The sequence below is a fragment of the Vespa velutina genome, chromosome 1 (genome assembly GCF_912470025.1).
Source record: "Vespa velutina chromosome 1, iVesVel2.1, whole genome shotgun sequence".
NCBI classification, from domain to species: Eukaryota; Metazoa; Arthropoda; class Insecta; order Hymenoptera; family Vespidae; genus Vespa; species Vespa velutina.
This window is the reverse complement of record NC_062188.1, coordinates 15,381,072-15,394,756: the sequence shown is the minus strand read 5'-3', so window position 1 is coordinate 15,394,756 and position 13,685 is coordinate 15,381,072. Positions and strand designations below refer to the sequence as shown.

The window sequence follows — 13,685 nt, the reverse complement described above, 5'->3', positions numbered from 1 at the left end:
CGTGCAGATCGTTCGAGCATTAAACCTAACCGTGATTCGAGCGTAACTTTTTTTCTCTTATCAATTCTTTCTTTCTTTCTTTTTTTTTTATTTCCTTTCTCCCTCTCTCTCCCTTATTTTTGCTTTCTTTTCTCTTTTCTATTTTATGGAGTTGCATTACGAATTCGAAATATAATGCAACGTAACAACAATAATAATAGTAATAAATAACAATTACGTATGACGTATCATTATTATTATTTTAAATTACTGTTATTATTATTGTTATTAATATCGTCGTCATCGGTGTGCTTTTTATCGATAGATAAAGTGAAATGGAATAGTTAAAGGAGATAACATGGATCGAGTTATATTTGATTGAAAGTGAATGTCTGTTTTTTTGTTTTTTTTTTATTCTTTTTCAATTTTCTTTTCGATTTACCATTTCGATAATATCGTCGTGAGAAACTCAACGAGTATCCCAAGTGTCTCTTCAAGAGTAGCAATTAGTAATAGAGAGAGAGAGAGAGAGAGAGAGAGAGAGAGAGAGAGAGAGAGTTCTTAACGATCGAAAGTTTACTCGTTGAGAAGGAATGTGTAATCAAGTAGAATTCTGGATTTAAATGTGATCAAGGAAACGTATAATAGTAAATGATAAGGCGATTTTTCAGTGACTTTGAAGAATATATCATCGATAAGAGTGACATTATCTTGGTGAATCCTTTAGTAACGAGGTTATCGAGTATATCGAATTCGCACAAGGTCCTTTCTTCGGAAAAATTCGAAGTACCATAAAGCTTGTACATTCTTTAGGAATGGATGACCACGAGATTCAATCGACGGTGGAGTCGATCCTAGGACCTGGAGTGAAGGTCGTCGATTGTGAAAAAAAATCTTGCGTCAGGGAGGAAGAAGTTCTACTTATAAATGGAGTACCAATACCTCTTGAAGGACCGGATGGGGTCGCCATTCGCGAGGCGATGATAACCGGTCAGGTACCACCGTGTGACCTGCTCAATCAGATTCTCGTCAAAGCTGGGATTTTAAGGTAGCACGGTGAATCCGATCGCGCATGATATTTGTTTGTTTGTTTTCTTTTTTTTTTTTTTTTTTTTGTTTTTTCCTTACGTTATCGTCGTTACGTTGATCGTCGTGAAAGAAGTTACGTGAAGTTAGTTTTTCTATTTTGTTTGTTTTCTTTTTCTTTCTTTTTTTTTTTTTTTTTTTTTTTTTTTTTTTTTGATATCAAGAACCGCGTATTTGTTACACTTCCTCTGCGATTCACCGTGCGACCTGGTAACGTGAACATGATTGTAAAGGGCCCCGGTACGACTGGAGACGTCCTTGAGCGTAAAGTCTTCCATCGTGACGAAGGAAGAGGTCACCGTGGCGCGAGGCGGTAAGGTCGTCGACGAGAGGAGTCGCGAGACGAAGGAGAACAATTACTACGCCTCGTCGACCAGCGAGATATGGGAACCCGTTGGTATTGTCCATCGTCCTAAAAACATCAAACCGTTCGATAGTTCCGATGAATCCAGGCCGAACTCAAACGCTAGTTCCGATCAAGGATACACGACTAACACAAGCAGCAATCACGTTCTCAGGGAACGCGGGGGTGCTGCCACTGCTGGTTGTCCCATTTGCGAGGACAACGATCCTGATTGCGCACGTCGTTGTCTCGGAGGACTGGCTGGACTAGGAGCGGCCAGTAAAGTGCCCGGAGTGCAAACTACTACTTCTGCGGTAAGCGAATCGTAGAAAAACTCTTTTCCTCCGTTCACATCGAATTTCTTACACACTCCGTTAATTTACTTCCGTTTAACGATTATCTCTCGATCTTTTGCGATTAGAAAGTAAGAGATTCGAACAACTAGCAGCAACATTGTCAGCCAAAGGGCGATCGTATATCAGAATAATTTTCCCTTTACATTGCAAATAATCTTCCTCTTCGTTCCATGCCAACTTTTCCCTTCTTTCTTTTATTCTTTTTCTTTTTTTTTTTTTTTTTTACGAACTAACATTCCAACGTAGTTGGCAGGCATCGAGTAACGGCCGGATTTTCTTGCCTCAACGGCTGGTTAGTAATAGTAAGAACGAATAGAAAACTACTTCGGAGGATCGACTCACCGCGTAACTTACCATATAAGTACTCTTTGTCGGCTCGTTCTCGCCTCAAGTTATCGTCCTTTCACGATGACTTTGGGGGGGTCACTTCGAGTAGACTTCGAAGATCTATTATGTTCTTGAAACGATATGATCTTATAGTAAGTTTCGTATTTCTTGCACATCTATTGACGATATTAGATATCTGATATCTATACATGTCGGATTAAATATGATCCATTAATTAATCCGTTGAAATAATTTTACGCTCTAATGTTAAATATCCTGTTTAAATGGCGATTTCAATTTTCAATTGGAATAATTATGGATCGAGAAGAGAAATTTTTTATATGGTATTATTCTCACGAAACCAGATATTATTGCATTTTATTTTTGCCTAATAAAATTAAACCGATAAGACGTAGTAAAGTACCAAACATTATTCTCCGTACACAAGAAAGAGAAGAGGTCTTAACGGCCTGAGTTTTTCCTCGTTTCTTCGGAGTACGGAGGTGAGTCAATGGGTAGGTAGGTGGTTAGCAAGAAAGCAGTCAGGACAGGCAGGCTATCCAGACGAGCCAGCAGGCGATCAAGTTGAATTCTCCGCAAGAAAACTACATGGTCTTCATGGGTGTTCGTTCCTCGCAAATCGAACATCTTGTACGTACTTACTCTCCTTGCACGGAAATCCATGATTCTTCGAACGCTCGTTCTTATTGACAATAATGTTTTACAAGATTGATAAGTATTGATAAGTTTCTTCAATATCAGACGCACGACAAACACGTAGTTCTTTTTCCTTTTTCTTTTTCCTTTTTTTTTTTTTTTTTATTATTAAATTTCTGTCAATTTACATAGTCGTTCGAAGAAACGATTGTAAATGTCGTATAAATTGCCTTAAATTATAACCGTTTCAAATTCTTTTTGTATTACTCAATCTATATCAACTACACGTAGCGATCTTTGAGCTTTGCGTATTACTTGCGAGCACCTGCAGTCGGATGGTTACACGTAGGACGTAATATATTGGTACGATAATGACGATATCCGACAACTTTTTCGCCGCGCCTCTTTAATTTGCATAGAATTGGTTTCTTTTCTTGTTTTGTCCCATTATTGTTTCTTCTATAAGACCTGTTATAAAATTTATTGCTACACCAGATGACCAATTATCTTACAGTCTAATTTATAATTTCTTTTGAAACGTTTTCCAACATATAAATTTGCAACACTTTTGTATTTGATCATTGTACATTTTGGATATTCATCGAGCGTATTCCATTTAACATTTCTTTATATTGAACAGTAAAATTTTGAAAAATTCAGCCGTCGGTAATGTAGAATTTTTTTGCAGGTATAACAAGAGTTGATAAATCTGTGAACTGTATTATCGACTCTTTGAAAGATAACTTATCTACAGTAGAAATGTACCTTTGGTAGAAATAGAAGTTTTCTTCTCAATCTGACCAGCTTTTAGGTAGAAGTCGGTAGTCGGTAAAGTTGCAAACCATTGGATCAATAGTCGGTATAGTAGGTAATGTTTGTATCAAATTTTTACAGTCTTTTTTATAAATACTAGATAAAATAAGAGTGTAAAATAGAACGTCGAAAGATAATGAAAGAATAACTATCAACTTTCGGATTTTTAATATTTTTATATCATGTATTGTTTATTTATTATATATTTGTTTTTATTTTTAACGTTGCAATATCTTATTTAAAATCAGATCTTCTCTACTATATTTGAACTTAAACTACATGGCAGTTCTAGAATTTCAAAATAACAGATACATGACGAGATCCAATACGTGATTGGCCTATATAACGTGTGTTATATGTCTCCTCTAGAGTATCGTACATTACATATGATCTGACGACTTGACATTTCTTATTTTTGCATTTGATGTCATGCACGTTCGTATAAACTTACGACTATAAGTCGAGTAAATCCAGTATGAAGTTAGTCGTATTTCTCTCACATTTTCGAAAATACTGAAATCAACGATAAAAATTGCATAAATTTGTATTTTCGTTGTACGATTTGGTACAAAAATTTTAACGACGAATATTTAAAACTTTTCATGCGAATGATGTAGAATATTTTAGCTTTTGTAGATGTATTATACGATGAATATTTTTGTGGATATTTCTTTTTTTATTTCATTTGCATATGCGTTTATATATCATCGCAGGAAAAATTGAATTATACGAAGAAAGTTAATGAATTAAACAAAGGGAACGCAAAGGGCCAATGAATTATCTAAATAATTTTTTGCGAATCTAACTAATTGTTCGAGTAAAAACGCACAGATACATAAATATGATTTAAAACATGATCATCATATAAAATAGATTTATATCGGGTAGATAATATAATCATGAAAAAAATGTTTCGTTGAAATTAAAAATTACGGCGTAACGAAAATTTTCACATTCAGCTTTTTGAATCAGATTGTCAAAAGTTCTATTGTAGATACGTAGGGCAAAATGAAGGGTGAGAATCGACGATTAGCTTACGACGTCAATTACCAGGATGCAGGGTTACGGTAGATTTTCAACATGGTTCGTTCGCAATGGCATACTGGCTCTTCGTCGGTTTTCTCTCTCTCTCTCTCTCTCTCTCTCCTCTTTCGCTTTAGTAGTGAACCGGACGGGAAATGGGAATCAGAAAACCGATCGATAAATCCAATTAAATTTTGTAACGCGCCTGGCTGTAGAAGCAACGGCAGCAACAGCAACACTGGCCTGACACCAACCAAATTACATTTTACGTGCGATCGTAGAACATCGTCTGGGAATTCGCAAGAACTATCTTGGAATCGTTATCGGTGACCGTTACGGAAAAATATCTTCGTCTCTTTCTTTTATATTTTTTATTATACCCGTATTATTCTCGTTGTTATGATGCTGAAAATGATCTAACCCGTGAATTTCCCAGGGTCTCACGAAAATAACCAGTAAAGATAGATAGATAGAGAGATAGATAGAGAGAGAGAAAGAGAAATAGAGAGAAAGAGAAAGAGAGAGAGAGAGAGAGAGAGAGAGAGAGAGAGAGAGAGAGAGAGAGAGATAAAGAGTATAGTTTATACGACGTAGCTTATGGCTCATAGAGAAAATTACAGAATATTGTTGATAACGTGACAACGGGATTACGAGGTCAAATTTTGCGCATCGACGTTGCTTTGGTATCAAGGACGGTTGTGAACGACCGCATCGTTAAATGAGACATGTCTATCGATTGTTCATTATAATTGGATTTCCAGTTGCCAGTGACACGTGATTTACTTTTTCGATGCGGCCAGAATGAACGATGGCGACTCGATTATTTCCGAAATCGTACGGATGGTACGTCGACTTTGTCGATCTCGAATTAATTTGTTGCAGCTTATGTTCGGTCATTGGTCTAGAGAAAAAAGAAAAAGAAAAAAAAAAAAAAAAAAAGAATATGACCATCGGATCGATCAGTACGGATTTTTGAGTAATAAAGTGAGCATATATTCTATGAATAGTAGGTGAGTTCTTCTATTTTCGAACTTTTAAATATTCACCATGGAAATAGACGAATCGAGAAAGCAAAAGAGAACGAGACTGACAAAGAGCAAGTTTGAGAACGAATCTGTCGAACGATTGCTGTTCGATTAAACATCACGAATATTTTTCAAAGTCTAGACAAGCAAAACTTCAAAACTTTCCAAACAATTCCGTCTGAAGAGAATCCTATAGGATGTCGCTCGCAGATCGTTGCTTTTCCCCTTGGCTATATTGATAATCTCGATAGATTCGAATCGATTGTAGTTCTCGATTTTTCCTCAAAAGTCCATAGATTTTGATGAATCTCCTTTTCGATATTTTTCACAAAGGGAACTTCATTATCAACGTAACTAAAGTTAAAGATCCTTGAGGAATAAAGTTGAGAGGATAAGTAATAGATAGAGGATAGATAGTACCAAAATATCAAACATTTCCACGAAGATGATCTTCTCGTCTCGTTACTCGCTCGTACTCGTATTTCCTTTGAGTGTGAAACGCTCACCTAGTTTCCGTGTCTTTCGAACTATTAATACGCGTAGATATATTAGTCCAGTGGTTGTACGGAGAAGAGAAGGATAGATATAGAGGATAGAAAGGAGGGGCAGATATATAGAAAGAGAGAAAAGCCAGAAACTTGTCGAGTAAAACCGACAAATTCAGTGACCGCCGGTACATCGTAGAAGAAGAGAATAGAAGAGAATAAGAAGAAATAGCAGGAGAATTCTCTTGTACTCTTTTATTTCTTATTCTTTTTATTTTAACGATATTCCGTCCTTCGATAAAGAAAGAGAGAGAGAGAGAGAGAGAGAGAGAGAGAGAGAGAAATGGATAAATAGATAGATAGATAGAAAGAGAGAGAGAGAAAGCGAGAAAGAGAGCATTGTTCTCGATCGACCTCAGGCATTATATTCGACACGTTGACCTTTGTCTTAAAAATACGAGAAGTCTCGTTCGGTAGATAGCTCGTCATTGTCGATTTTTCGTGCCGAACGTTTCGTTCGTTGAATTGAGCTTTCGAGTTTCAACTTGGAGCTTTAGAGTCAGAGATAAACGAACGATAACGAAAGACAGAAAGAGAAAGAGAGAGAGAGAAATAGAGAAAGTGATGCGTTGGTGTGTTATTAAAAGCTTTAAGAGCAGAATAGCAGAATTGCTTTGGAAACAGGATCGAACGTACTACAGATTGTTTTCGTGATCGTAAATCGTGGAAAACTGTGTTACGTGGTTCCAGTTAATCTCTATCCAATAGGAATGGATTTCGAAGATCGTAGATCGATCAAATTTATGCGAACTCGATGTGCAAACGGATGGATTGTTCTAAATTATCGAACTGAACAACACAATTTTTAGCGAATATTCTTTTCTCCTTTTTTTTTTTTTTCTTTCGTTTTTTTTTCTTTTGTTTTTTGTTTTTGTTTTTTTTTTTTTTTTGGACGTCCTGTAAATCAACGCAGATCTACGTTTTCGATACCTATATATACTACGTTTTTGATATATATATATATATATATATATATATATATATATATATATATATATATATATATATAGTATTACGAATACGAGATTGTTCAGAGTTTTACGAGGGTTCGACGGGTTTGATGGTGTGGCTGATTAATGTTTCGTCCGTTTCGACGTTTCGAACGAGCTTTCTCGGTGAGCAACGAGACGATTTAAAATAATATCCGCAAGAGATTATCGTTGATTTTGTGATTCTCCAGAGGTCGATTAGTTTTTTTTTTTTTTTTCCTTTTTTTTCCCCCATTTTCTTTTCCTTTTTTTTCTTTCTTTTTTTTCCTTTTTACCCAATTGTTTCTGTCTCCAAAGAAAAGGGAGCAACCAAGTCGGAGGAGAGTAGAAGAAAAAAATTGTGTTTTCTTGGAGAAATTTAAGTGATTCAAATGTATCTTGCGCGAAGGAGAATATCGTTCGATAAGCAATCATTATATAAATTTCTCTTTTTTTTTTTCTTTTCTTTTTTTCATCTTTTATTCGGAAGAGAATTGCAAACGTTAAATTTCGACAGAAAAAAAAAAAAGGAGTACCGTCATTCGTTGAAAACAATTTTATCGAGTTTAGCTCATTCGAACTTCAAGCTTTATTTGTGTGCTACGAACGTTCTGTATTTTTTTTTCTATGGAAAATATTCCTTTGAAAATCTATCGAGTGATTTTTTTTTTTCAATGACACATATATGTGTTGAACTCGAAGATGAAAACTTAAATCGAGAAAAATTTCGTCGAATATATCGAAATAACAGTGATACTTTCAACGATCATTGACACAATGGAACAATTGGAGTACAATCACGAAACTCTTCCGGCTATTTATGGGATCATGATAGCATTGATTACTTGCATCATAGGTTACGTTCTTTGGGTAAGTGAGTAAAGTATTAATCGTTTGGAATTTTTAATTTAAGAATTACTTTTCTTTATCACAAAATTCTTGATTATTTAATATTCGAAGAAAATACGAGTTAAATCGTTGCAAAAATTTTACTTTGTATCGTGATGAAAGAATAAATATATCATTTGTTTCTAATTTCTATTTCTATCATTTGTTTCTAAATTTACACCTAATTCTCTATTAACAAGGTAGATTGATTCGAGAAAAAAATCGTGTAAAAAAGAACAATCTCGATACGAGTAATAAGTTATTTTGAAAAAAAAAAAAGAACCTATGAGAATCATCGAATCAAACTATTTAATTTTAATTAAATATTTCTTATATTAATTACGTATTTAAAATATGTGCATATATATATATTCTTTTTTTTTCCTTGCAGAAAATAATGTATTAATAATAAAAGAGAAATTCTATTTTTGTAAATGCTTAGAATGTAATTTAATGTAACATAAAAAGACGTAATCGAAACAATGAATTAAAAATATGAAAAGAGTTCAAGTTGAATTTTTTAATAGATCTTTTTAACAAAAAAATAAGCTTTACTTATAGAGTGGTACGGAAAATATATCGTGTAAAAATAAAATTGCTTTTCTTTTCTAAAACGTATTAATTCGTAATAATTTAAAACGAATTGTATAAAAAGAAAATCAGATATACCAGTAAATCCTTCTTTTTACGAATTATTCATTTATTCAAATCTTTCTGTTTTCATTCTACTATTATTACTATTTTTTAATGAAATAAATTGCATATATTCGCCGATTTGATCGATTAAAAATCTTTTCGATTTAAAAGGTTTACAAGTAGATCGATCGATGAAAATCAAAGGATTTTTCGTTCTCATTCTTACGACAAGTGAAAACGTTAATCAAGATGATTCGTAGTAATCGATATTGCTTATGTTAGACATGAGAAAAATATCTTGGAGTTTTTACGAAGGCCATAGTAATCCTTTTCGAGTTAATCGCTTCTTCATGGCTAACCGCTTGCTCCCCAACGTGCAATCCGCGCTTCATTTATCCCTTTCTTTTCCACAGTTCTATCTTCTCTCCCTTGTGCTTAGCTCGAGCCTTTATCAAGGGAATGATTGAGAATCGAAAAGTGGAAGGATAAAGAGCTGTGTTAACGAATGCCGTTCGCATAAATGTGTTCGCACGCAACGATAAGCGTACTCAGGAGATACAATCGAGCACGTGGACTCAATGGAATTTCGTAGTCCCATCGTTCCTCGAGTCAGTCAAACGTCGAACATTCGCCATAACGAATGTACATGAAATAATCGATCAACGATGTGTATTACGCTTAACGTTAGTTGCGATCGATCGAACGATTATTCTCTCGGTCGTTCTCGAGTAACTGAATTTTCACGTGTTCAAATGTCCATTTACAATATTCACTGCATTAACATAGTTTCAATAGGATTATTATATATTCCATGATTACTCATAAATACCTATGAGTAATACGGGCTAACTATTGATACTATGTAATTTTTCGTTTATAAATAAAATGCAATTATAGAGTAATCATATAATGCATTCATGTTTCAAAAGAATTGAACAATAATCAAACGCTATCACTCGTGTTCGTTCTAATTGATCTTAACAGAAGAAACATGACGTTATATCGTTGTATATATCTATGTATCTTGAGAATTTAAAGAATGACGAAAGTTAATCGAAAATCTTTAGAGAGATTCGATCAATGACATAAGGAAGTTGTTCCTATCTTCGATTCGATTGGATACATCTGGGGACGAATGTGTCACGAGGTTATACTCTGTGTCTTGGACATTACCATAATGGCGTAATGACGTGACATTATGGGACGTACGTTATGGGGTCCGATCGTTTGTCGGATGTAATTACAGGACAAGGCATTGCTAGACGCACCAGTAGGACATAATTATTATCGTCCTCGCCAGGGGCGGCCTTGGTGGTGGCGACTCTAGCTCACTCACAGTTATGTATCTATGTATAACTGTATACATATTTGCGAAGAGAGACAAGCACAAAGCTTTAATACAATGCCCCGGAAATTGCGCGCCACCAGATAAAATTCTTTTTCATAGTGACTCTTCTCTTTCTCTCTCTCTCTCTCTCTCTTATTACCTTTCTCTTACTCTCTTTGTTTCTCTTTCACATTCTGTTTTATCCTTTTCAAAATACTTACCATTATACACACGAGAGAGGAGAGGAGAGGAGAGAGAGAGAGAGAGAGAGAGAGAGAGAGAGAGAGAGAGAGATTGAGAAAAATTCATGAAGAAAGATATAAAAGTAGGAATATAATTTATAAATTATAATAGTTTAATCTGTTGTCAGAGAGTAAATGTTTGATATTTTTATTTCTTTAAGAGAGAGAGAGAGAGAGAGAGAGAGAGAAAGAGAAAGAGAAAGAGCGAGAGCGAGAGAAAGAGACTTGACTGAAGCATAATTTGCATTAAAATATACGTTTCATATTTTTATTATTATTATTATTATTATTACTATTATTATTATTATTATTATTATTCTTTATTTTTTTAAATCGTTTCAAAGCTGCGATTATTCTTTTTCTTTTTCTTTTTATTTTTCTTCTTTCATCGCTCATTCAAATCAATAGAAATATTTTATAATTTGCTCGACAACAGAGAATGTATCATATCTGCTCGTTAAGGCAGAATGCAATTAAAGAGATTTCCAAACGACTCGAATAATTTTATAATCGAAGTAATGTCAGGACAGTAAGAATTTCTCGCGAGGGACTTAAGCGTTTTTCGTAGGTACAAAAATCATTGTTCTTTTTTCCAGAAAGGTTCGTTTATATCTACCTTTTTTTTTTTTTTTCATCCTCCACTCCCAATCCCCTTCCAATCGTTTTTTCCCTCTCGCTTCTATTTTCCGTTCTTATCACTTGATTATCCTTTTATTCGACGAGTTCAAAAAGGTTTTTTGTTTTTGTATGAACAATTAGCCAATTTATACATTGTGGTATTTAACGTATGGTTAATAAAACTTAGATAATATTAGCTTTCTAATATTATCTATCTCTTTAAAGACTTTGTTATTTTAGAAATGTTTGAATTTTCACGAGTCAAACAATTTTCACTCGTTATTTCTACCATTGCTGAATATTCATCTCGTTGAACGATAAAATAATATTCGATCTATTGAATATTTAAAAAAGAAAAAAAAACGTGGTTTTATTAACACTGATATGAAAATAATTCGAAAACAGTACTTATACCTGTGTTATTCCATTCGGATCCATGTGGATTCGTTTATCATCATTGTTTAATTCGTCCATTACAAATTCTAATTGGTTTATGTAATTGTATTATTCTTTCCAATATATGATATTTTCTTACGAAAAAAAAAAGAAAAAAAATAAGCCTCCAGTATATTCTTTAATGTGAGATCATTTAATAATAGATAGCGAAAATTCGTCGATTCAAAATACATTACAATTTATGAAACATAAATGATAATCAAATGACTATTGTAATAAATTATGAATTATACGAACGTATCGTTGCTATTAAGTTGGGTTATAAATTTCGATCGTAAATAAATTCAATTCGATTGCGAAGACGTTGGAAGATCAAAACCCTGACGCATAAATTCATAATACGCATTATTCGAATAAGAAAAGGTTTGGTTACGATATCTAAAAGAAAATTAAATGATTTCAAGAAGGAAATTCTACGACAGTCTTTTACGACTCCTTCGCGAAAATCAATTACGTTTGAATCCTGATTCTTCACATTTGGGATCTCACTTTAACTTCGAATCTGTTCAAGCTATGATAAATGAATTTCCCGTAACATATTTAATACAATTCATCATCATACTCGAATTTTATATTTTTTTGTTTTTCTTTTTTTCTGTTTCTTATGTATGTATATATATAAGAACATTATTTCAAGATTTATACACGTCGGATTTTAACCGTTTTAAAGGTAACCGAAATAATACTACTTAATTTACGATTTATCGAGCTCTTTTGGCTAGATCTCAGTTACTTTTTTGTATTACGTGCGGATTTATCGCTGTCTCAAAGGATTCCAACCATAGGAACGATCCTTTTCGCGGCTTATCCTGGCCAGAACAAAGTTTTATTCCCAGCCTGTTCTTACCCAAGAAGATCTTTTGCTTTTATGTCCCCTCGTTGAACTGAGCAACGATTACAAGAAGTAGCTATCGTGGAGTAAATCGACGATAGAAAAGGAAGAAAAGAATGGGAGATTTTTCGATGTACGACCAAGTCGCGATAGTGGCGATAATGCGGATAACCAGTTCCAATTATTGTTAAAGAAAATAACAAAGGGAAGTGAAAAATTAAATGTTCCTAGATACGATTATTCATTAATCGGCGATCGTTATAATCTTTTTTTTTATTTATTGGAAAATGGAAGAGATAATGAAGAACGAATAAAGAGAGCATTAGTTTGTTTATATTTAAGAATTTATTCAGGACTTATATATATATATATATATATATATATATATATATTATTTAATGAAAAATATTAAAGAACGTTATCGAAAATATCGGATCGATTTTAAACCAGGTAGGTAAAACCAAAGATTTAAAATCTTAGTTAATAATAATGATAAAATCATAGACGGCATTTTCATCGTTGTCATTCTTTTTGAGTGCATCGATATTTTTTTGGATCAATTCACAAAGTTTGTCATTATTATTTTCCTCGTGATTTTCCGATTCGTTTTTCAAATCATTCAAGTTCGAAAGATTTTCCAACTGTTCCTTGTCATCTGTTTTTTGGTCGTTAGGATCACTGACATAAAAAAGACTCACCTTGGATTTGGTCTCCTTCGTGGTTTGTTTCTTATATGCTCCTCTCTCCTTCGAGACTTCCATTATATATTGTTTCGATGCCAGTGCCTTCCATGGAAAGATTTTATTTTCAATGATGTCCTTTATTGTTGGTAGAAACACGTCGGGAATAATTTGAAACAATTTTATGTCCGAAGAAGAAATGATCGACGTAATTCTATCATCTTCTTTGGATTTTTTGAAATCATCATTATTATCCTCATCCTCTTTTTTCTTCTCCCCTTTTTTCTCACCTTTCTCCTTTTTCTCATCTTTTCCCTTTTTCTCATCCTTCTCCTTCTTCTCATCCTTCTTCTTCTCATCCTCCTCTTTTTTCTCTTTTTTCTCATCCTTATTCTCTTGCTTCTTATTTTTCTTTTCGTCCTTCTTTTCAACTTCCTCCTTATTCCCCTCCTTCTCCTTCTCCTCTTTTTCCTTCTTTTTCTCCTTCTTCTCCTCCTCCTTTTTCTCCTTCTCTTTCTCCTCCTTCTCCTTCTCCTTTTTCTCCTTCTCTTTCTTTTCCTCCTTGCCCTTCTCATTTTCTTGTTTTGTCACATTCAACTTGTCTTTGTCCATTTTCTTAAATTGGTTTTTTTCCTCTTTGTCTGTCATATTCGTTCTCCGGTAGTGAAGATGATAATCAACTCTATGCAAAATTTCTTTAACAAATTGCCTTATCAGTGTTATAAGATCCGTTCCGATAATACGTTTCTGAAATTCTGCCACAACGTTCATGTTTACAGGAAGTCGTGGTATCAAACTACGAAATCCCATCTTTCCATCGTTTTCCTTCGATGACCTATTTTCTGGTTTAAGATACGTCTCATCCGTCGAACCATTATTTTTCA

General features: G+C 33.9%; 1 protein-coding gene across 4 annotated transcripts in view; it reads left to right on the top strand.

Annotated features, from left to right (window-relative positions):
• The window catches only part of LOC124953572, a 331,352-nt gene that overhangs the window by 133,668 nt on the left and 183,999 nt on the right, over nucleotides 1-13,685 (top strand). The window lies entirely within an intron of this gene.